We start from the raw sequence: 8,162 nt of genomic DNA, 5'->3' as shown, positions 1-8,162 counted from the left end.
GGCTCACTGCAAGCTCCGCCTCCAGGGTTCACGCCATTCTCCTGCCTCAGCCTCTCCGAGTAGCTGGGACTACAGGCACCCGCCACCGCGCCCGGCTAATTTTTTGTATTTTTAGTAGAGACGGGGTTTCACCGTGGTCTCGATCTCCTGACCTCGTGATCCGCCCGCCTCGGCCTCCCAAAGTGCTGGGATTACAAGCGTGAGCCACCGCGCCCGGCCTAATTTTTTGTATTTTTTTAGTAGAGACGGGGTTTCACCGTGATCTCAATCTCCTGACCTCGTGATCCGCCCGCCTCGGCCTCCCAAAGTGCTGGGATTACAAGTTTTTTTGAGATGGAGTCTCGCTCTGTCGCCCAGGATGGAATGAAGTGGCGCGATCTCGGCTCACTGCAAGCTCCGCCTCCCGGGTTCACGCCATTCTCCTGCCTCAGCCTCCCCAGTAGCTGGGACTACAGGCGCCCGCCAACACGCCCGGCTAATTTTTTGTATTTTTAGTAGAGACAGGGTTTCACCGGGTTAGCCAGGATGGTCTCGATCTCCTGACCTCGTGATCCACCCGCCTCGGTCTCCCAAAGTGCTGGGATTACAGGCGTGAGCCACCCCGCCCGGCCTTTCTGTGGCTTCTTATCACTGCTTGTACCAGAGTCCAAAGTCTAAGTACCCCACCCTACCTCCACTTGATGTTCCACGTTTTTTTTTTTTTTTTTGAGATGGAGGCTTCCTCTGTCGCCCAGGTGCAATGCCGTCATCTCGGCTCACTGCAACCTCCACCTCCCAGGTTCAAGCCATTCTCCTGCCTCAGCCTCCCCAGTAGCTGGGACTACAGGCGCCCGCCAACACATCTGGCTAATTTTTTGTATTTTTAGTAGAGACACGGTTTCACCACGTTGGCCAGGCTGATCTCAAACTCCTGACCTCAAGTGACCCGCCAGCCTCGGCCTCCCAAAGTGCTGGGATTACAGGCGTGAGCCACCATGCCCAACCATGTTCCACCTTCGTGCTCAGTCAGAACAGTTCTAGTATTTCTCACTTCACTGGGAAGACTCACTTTCTGTTAATTCCAAGTCCCTGAAGCTGATTTGCATTAAGATTAAAAGGACTGTGCTCACTTCACAATCACAACTGAGCACTACTCAAGTCACAAAACCTGTATTATTCTGGATATGGCCTTCTCCTAGTGTTCACTCTTTCTATGCTTCCTCACGGATCTGCTTCCTGCTAGGCCCAACTTCTCCATTCAGTAGTGTTAAATCAAGTTTAGCCTAGGCAAGTTTATGCCTCCTTACATCTTTTAAGTTTGGCCTGATGATTTCTCTGTACATAATGAACTATAACCTAAATGGTGGTAGAAATAGACTGTAACCTACTCTTGTGCCAATCACTGAGTTTTGGCCACTCAAAGGGGGCCAACTGTTCAAACCATGATCAAATAAGGCAACTGCCAGCTGAGCCATAACCAATCCAGCTGTTTCTGTGCCTCACTTCCATTTTTTGTTCATCACTTTCCTTTTTCTGTCCATAAATCTTCTACCACATACCTGCGCTGGAGTCTCTGAGCCTACTCTGGCTCAGAAGGCTCCCCAATTAGCGAATTGTTCTTTGCTCAATTAAACACTGTTAAATTTAATTTAGTTAAGGATTTTCTTTTAAAAGAGGGTAAAAGGCTGACCAAAGAAGTCTTATTTTCATAAGGAAAAACTAGGTGTCCACCAGGAATCTCTCTGATGAATTAAGGAAGGCTCTGGGCAGACCACCCTCCTCTTAGGAAAGAGTGATGCATTCTCTGTGATTGGAATGTCAGAGAAAATAATTTTTTAAAAAAACAAAGATATAAACTTTTTAATACTCCTTGTTAAAAGGAATTTGAGCTGGCAACGTCTATACATCAACAGGGTACCTTAAACTCCCTTTAGTCTTATTATCCTTACCCAAAGCTACCTGTCAATATTTAAAGTTTTTACTGTAACTTAAGAAAAAAAAATTGACGTCCACCATCATGACCTCCTAAATTCTGAGACCAAATAAAACATTCTTCTCTTTCTCTCTTTTCCCCTAAGTATTCTGAGAACCAATCCCAAACCATAACATACTAAAATGGCTTAGTGCTAGGCTGGCTTTGAAGCCAAGGAAGGGTGTGGCTTTCAGCTAGTGAGGGGGCCCAGGACTGAAAGGGTACAGAAAGAAACAAAACCTGCTTCTCTATGGAGCATGCATGACACACACACAGGACTGGTCTAACAAGTCCTGATCTCTCAGGCCAGGCCACCTCCTTCTCCTCCCCCATTATGCACCTGCCTCTCCAAGGCCCTCCACTGGGACAGTTCACACTGAGTTTTCTCTAATCCTGAGAAGAGACTGAGTTACTTACCTGCATCCCTGTGCAACCTTGCCAAAGGCACCTCACCTAACCTTAAAAGGAGAAAGCAGGGCTTTAGGGAGAGGCTGATAAGGAAACAAAGATAAGAGGGAGGGGCAAAAAAACAGAGGGAGGTGTTAGACTAAAGGAAGGGGAGAGGCCAAATGCCTTTCTCCTTCCTACGAGAGGAGAGAGATCAGGTACACCACGAAAAATAAGAAAAAGCCTAATTGAAATGCAAAGGTATTGTTTAGGTCTCATGTCATAAAAGAGAAATCCTAAAATTAAACTGAGACACCTTATACCCTTCCATACCCTAGGCTTGAAAAAAAAAAAAAATATTCATGGAAAAGCTTAACCTTAGAGTTTACTAGGGGTCACCCAACTGTTTGAGCTCACATTCCTTTTTTAAAATAGCAGCTTCTCAGCCAGGCGTGGTGGCTCACGCCTGTAATCCCAGCACTTTGGGAGGCTGAGGCGGGTGGATCACCAGGTCAGGTGTTTGAGACTAGCCTGGTCAACACGGTGAAACCCTGTCTCTGCTGAAAATACAAAAATTAGCCTGGCATGGTGGCAGGTGCCTGTAATCCTAGCTACCCGGGAGGCTGAGGCAGGAGAATCGCTTGAACCCAGGAGGTAGAAGTTGCAGTGAGCAGAGATTGCACCATTGCACTCCAGCCTGGGAACAAGAGTGAAACTCCATCTCGGAAAAAAAAAAAAAAAGAAAAGAAAGAAAATAGCAGCTTCTCACCAAACTTTCAATCTATGGCATTCCCCCACCTCTTTGCCCATCATTTGAAAATAACTTGGAAAAGGTGGAAGCATGTAACTGAGCCATATTTACACAGTCCCAATTTCTCAAAACCCTGAAAAGACCATTCTTTTCATCAAGAAAAGGCATTCTTTTCATCAAGTTTGGAATATGTCTTCCTTTTGAGATAAGCAACAGGGAGCCAGAACATGTCAATCTATAAATAAATAAATCAGAAGTGTTAAGGTCCTTTCTTAGCTTTAGGACAGATAGCAGGAGGAAATGTTTCTCCTTATCTGAAAGAAGAAAATCCCACCTTGAAGGGGGAGAAAGTTGTGTATTATTGCTCTTCCCCTTGAAGTTATCATATAATCCTTTCAACACCTGCTGAAGTAATGGCCTCTTTTTATAAATAAGTATACTACCTACATACCAGAAGTATTTAGTATCTTGCTCAAGCTCATCAACTAGTAGTAAGTAGTGGAAACTCCTATTTTATTCCAAGTCCATGTTCCTTCTTGATAAAGTGGAAAGAGTATGAATTTTCTATGCTTCCTGTGGTTAAAAGTCATTTTTCGGGCCAGGAGAGGTGGTTCAAGCCTGTAATCCCAGCACTTTGGGAGGCTGAGGCGGGCAGACTGCTTGAGCTCAGGAGTTCGAGACCAGCCTGGGCAAAATGGCAAGACACCATCTCTACAAAAAATACAAAAAATTAGCCGGGTGTGGTGGCATGTGCCTGTAGTTCTAGCTACTTGGGAGGCTGAGGTGGGAGGATCACTTGAGTCTGGTGATTCCAGGCTGCAGTCAGCCGAGATTGTGTCACTGTACTCCAGCCTCGGTGACAGAGTAAGACCCTGTCTCCAAAAAAAAAAGTCATTCTAGTTCCAATTAAGAAGTTAAGCCAAAGTTGACATTTTTTACGGAGGGGGGAAGGAGGCAAGAGAAGGTGGAATGGAGCCAGCTAGACTTTTGGGTCTTACCTTCACTTTAAAGAACAAAATCTTACTCAATTTGGGAAGAGTAGCTTGCAGCCTACCTTAGATTTACCTTCCTTTTTATAAGAACCTAGTACTCGGGAGGAACGGTGCTAAGAACAAAAGAGGCACTACTCTGTAAAAATCACCTACCTTACCACTGGCAAGCCTGCTCTAGAAAGCTGGCTACATGTCACATTCTCTGATCATCCCCTCAACCCTACCACAAGAAAAAAAATCCAATCCCTACTCTCATTTTTAATGTGACATCTCACTAAGCCAAAAGCAAAGATCAGAGATGGGGTGGGAAACAAGGAACTAGAGGCAGTAAAGATTGTGCTAGCCAGCATAAGAACAGAGAAGAAGGATTGTTCTAGTGGTATGTTAGCAATCTGCCTCTAGGGCAGCTGTCCTCCTGGACAATCAAAGGCGGGTTTGTGTGTGTGCTCAGGAACCAGCCAGCTTGGCTCAAAGTTAAGGACTCAGCCACCCAATCCACAAAGTGAGAAAAGATGCCTGTTTCACAGCTGCAATGGAAGGCAGGGAAAACACAAAACAGGGGAGAAAAGAGAGAGGGTATTGCAGGTGCTATTTCGGTCTAGACATAGGGAAGAAAAATCCCAGGAAACTACCAACCATTCTCTAGTTATGTTCAAACATTAGAGAATTGCTAGTAACTCTTAATACTACGTGGGTAGGTTTCTCCTGATCTGTATGTAGTAGGGTGCCAATTGGAAGGATGAGATCTAAAATGTAAAGGACGTCAGCATTACCTGTTTCTTTCTGTCCCTTTTCAACCCAACAAGGTACCTGCAACATATACAGCAAATGAACATTACTTAACATCTATTTCCTTCTAGAATTCCTTTCTTAATTAAATCCTAGAGATCCACAAAGAATAGTAGCACACACAAAACTCAGTAAGCTTCCCAGTGCTAAGAGATCGGGGCCATTTATATAACTTAAGTGCTAAAACGCAAAAGGCCACAGTCAGAATTCACACTCTCTAATCCCTCGGAGTAGCTAGATGCTCCGAGACCCATTAGACACACAAAGGCTGCTCTCTTCTCAGCAGAGCTCTGTAGCAGAGCTGCTCTCCAGGGACAAAGAGATTTCACAGGAGAACCACAAAGACATCGACCCTCTCTGTTCCCCCACTCCCAGCTTTCTCACTTCCTGTCACAGTAGCACCAGACCACAGTCTCCCAGAAACAAACAAATACAAAGTGCTGGATTCTGGGCTGCAGGCCAACTGCATTCCAGGGCATCCTGTCTACCAATCACGGGCCAGAGCCCCCACTTTGCCCTGCTCAGCTCCTTATCATGTTCAGGGAAAACAACCCTCCTCTCTGCCCCCAAGCCAACACTACGTAGGACAAAGCTTAGGCCTTTAAGAATCAGCAGAAAGATACTGCATGTGGATCTAAGAGTTTGGAGGGGGTGAGGGAATTTTTAAGATTCCTACTTGGCAAGTTTCTTCACTTTGGAGGCACTGCATCAGGGATTTTAAAGCTACTGCTGTGGTTAATTCAGCTCAGCTACATGTGACACATCCCATTATGGCAATTTGATTACCAACCTGGATTCAGTCAATGGAATATTCCCATTTGGAGAACTACTTTAGGAACTTCACCTTCCCTATCATCCACCTCTGTTTTCAGCCTTTCAAACTTTTTCCCTACAAGCATAGAGTTGATTACTAAGACAGGCTCCACAGAGAACAAACAAAGGCAGCGGACTCCACCCTACAAAGAGGCAGTTTAATCAGGTGCTGGGAGCAAAGTTCCCCATTTCCCTAGAGAATGAGAGGACAACCACTAGGAATTGCACAGAAGCCAAATCCTGGTGGCAAAGAGGTCAAGACAGCAACATCAGCTTTTCCTGCTCACAACCCCCTGAAGTGGGTCAGGGGCTGTAAATTTGGAGCCCAGTCAGAAAAGAAAGCCTCCTCTCCTAATAAGGGTCCTCCACTAACTGCAATAATGAGATAAATCATACATTTTTCTATTATCTTGTACAACCCATTGGAAATTAGCCCTAAATCACAGAAGCAAAAATGCAGACAGAGGTTAAGCTCTATTAGCTAGAGATTCTTGAAATCCAAAGAAGCAACACCATTCGCCCAAAGGGCTCAATTCCCTTTGCATAAAATGAGCAAGATGCTCAGCGGAGTCCTCCAACCAGAGGGGCATACCAGGAATAAAGTAGTAATATGCTATCACTTTTCGTCTTTTCTTTTCCCTTTATTTTTCCTAGATTCCTCTCATCTTCTTAGATCTGCTAGAAGTAGTATGGACCGACCCTGGTCTAAAGCAGCACATGATACAAAGGAACTAAGTCTAAAACAGACAACTTAGAAGGATTTAGTCCTTGGCGTGGCACAGTGGCTCAAGCCTGTAATCCCAGCACTTTGGGAGGCTGAGGCAGGCAAACCACTGGAGGTCAGGAGTTCGAGACCAGCTGGCCAACATGGTGAAACCCCATCTCTACTAAAAATAAAAAAATTTGCCGGGCATGGTGGTGCACACCTGTAATCCCAGCTACTCCAGGTGGCTAAAGCAGGGCAATCACTTGAGCCCGGGAGGCAGAGGTTGCAGTGAGCTGAGATCATGCCACTACACTTCAGCCTGGGTGACCAAAAAAAGAAGGATTTAATCCTTATCTGGATCTGGTATGACCAGGTGGCAAGGGCAGGGCAGTAATATACACAATAGCCATTCTAGGGTTGGATAGAAAAGAATATTTAGCAACACTATGGAACTTCAGCAGCAGAGCCCAGCCATTGCAAACCCTATCACTGAAGCATACACAAAAAAAGTTAACAGTCTCTTACTTGGCATGGAATCAGACTAACTCCCTTTAGCTCTCAAGAATACTGAACAATTAGTTATGACTGTTAGTATTCTTATCCAATTCTTCCTCATGCACAGCCCAGGCCAAATAAATGAGTTAATTAAGTACCACAGTGTGAAGTAGATATATTAAAGTAGATAAGAATAGTAGCTTTGAGCAGGGGAGAGTTTTCTGAGATACCAAAAAAAAAAAAAAAGTTGTAAAAGACACACCCCAGGCAGAGAACTGAACACACCCACATCAATGCTGCTAATCCAAAAGGATGCTTGGCAAGTTCTCTGCATCAAATTGAGCAGGTGAGACAGAAAAGGAGTGCTGACTCAGAAATATAGTAATCCTGGGGTGTGAGGGAGGGAAGAAGACAAGTATAGCCAACTGATTACAATTCAACTTAACTTCACCAGAGGTCCCAGTTCTAATTGTATCTTTGCAGACATATTTAGAAAGCCCAACTAAAGGAATAATGAATGGATACGAAGAAAGCCTCTGGAGGGCCCAAGACCTAAGCTGAATACTCAATGGGTAGGAAGGATGAATCTGTTTTGCTGTCTAACTTCCCACACCCTTCTCTCTCCAAAGCAGGCCCAACGCTGAAAGAATTACAGGGAGGGGAGGCAGAAGAAAGAATGTGACTGGGAAAGGTTTAGCTACATTCCAACTAGCCAACATCCCACATAGCATTAAGAGTGCCTGAGAATTCAAACCCACTACATAAGACTTGCTGAGACTCTGCTAACACACATCTAATTCCTGTGCCACCAACCCCCACCCCCAAACACCCTGAAGAGTAATTGAGATAGCTTGATGAAGGCACCAGCTGTTTCCACCACCACCCTCCCTCGCTCCCTCCCCTCCTGAAACCTCAGTTCAAACTCACATCAAACACTTAATACAATTGACTGGTCAGTAGGAAGGAGAAGCCTGGCCTAAAATAGCAGTAACAGTGCCAACTGGCTCCACTTAGAAGGAATGCTTTCTTGGCTCAATTCAGAAATAAGAAACCTCTGTCATCCACTCCCCTCTGCCCAATTATGTTCTCCTTTCCACAACTTACCCCGCTCCATGTCAAATGAGTTTCAGTTTCTTCCCTCCAACTCCTTGGTGTATTTTCAAATGTCAGAAAATACAAGGGAGGTGTATATAAGGTTGAATGTAAAAGTAACGTCGGAGAGATTAGGCTTCCCAGACTAAATCCAAACCTAGTACAGGGCTCCCATATAAGAACAAG

The 8,162-nt window shown here is 45.0% G+C and overlaps 1 protein-coding gene across 1 annotated transcript in view; it reads right to left on the bottom strand.

Moving 5' to 3' along the window:
* Positions 1 to 8,162, bottom strand: part of CTNND1 (catenin delta 1) — a 60,949-nt gene that overhangs the window by 37,357 nt on the left and 15,430 nt on the right. The window lies entirely within an intron of this gene.

This window comes from Hylobates moloch, unplaced genomic scaffold, assembly GCF_009828535.3.
Source record: "Hylobates moloch isolate HMO894 unplaced genomic scaffold, HMol_V3 SCAFFOLD_5, whole genome shotgun sequence".
Lineage (NCBI taxonomy): Eukaryota > Metazoa > Chordata > Mammalia > Primates > Hylobatidae > Hylobates > Hylobates moloch.
The sequence above is the reverse complement of the archived record's forward strand: the minus strand, read 5'-3'. Positions and strand labels throughout refer to the sequence as shown.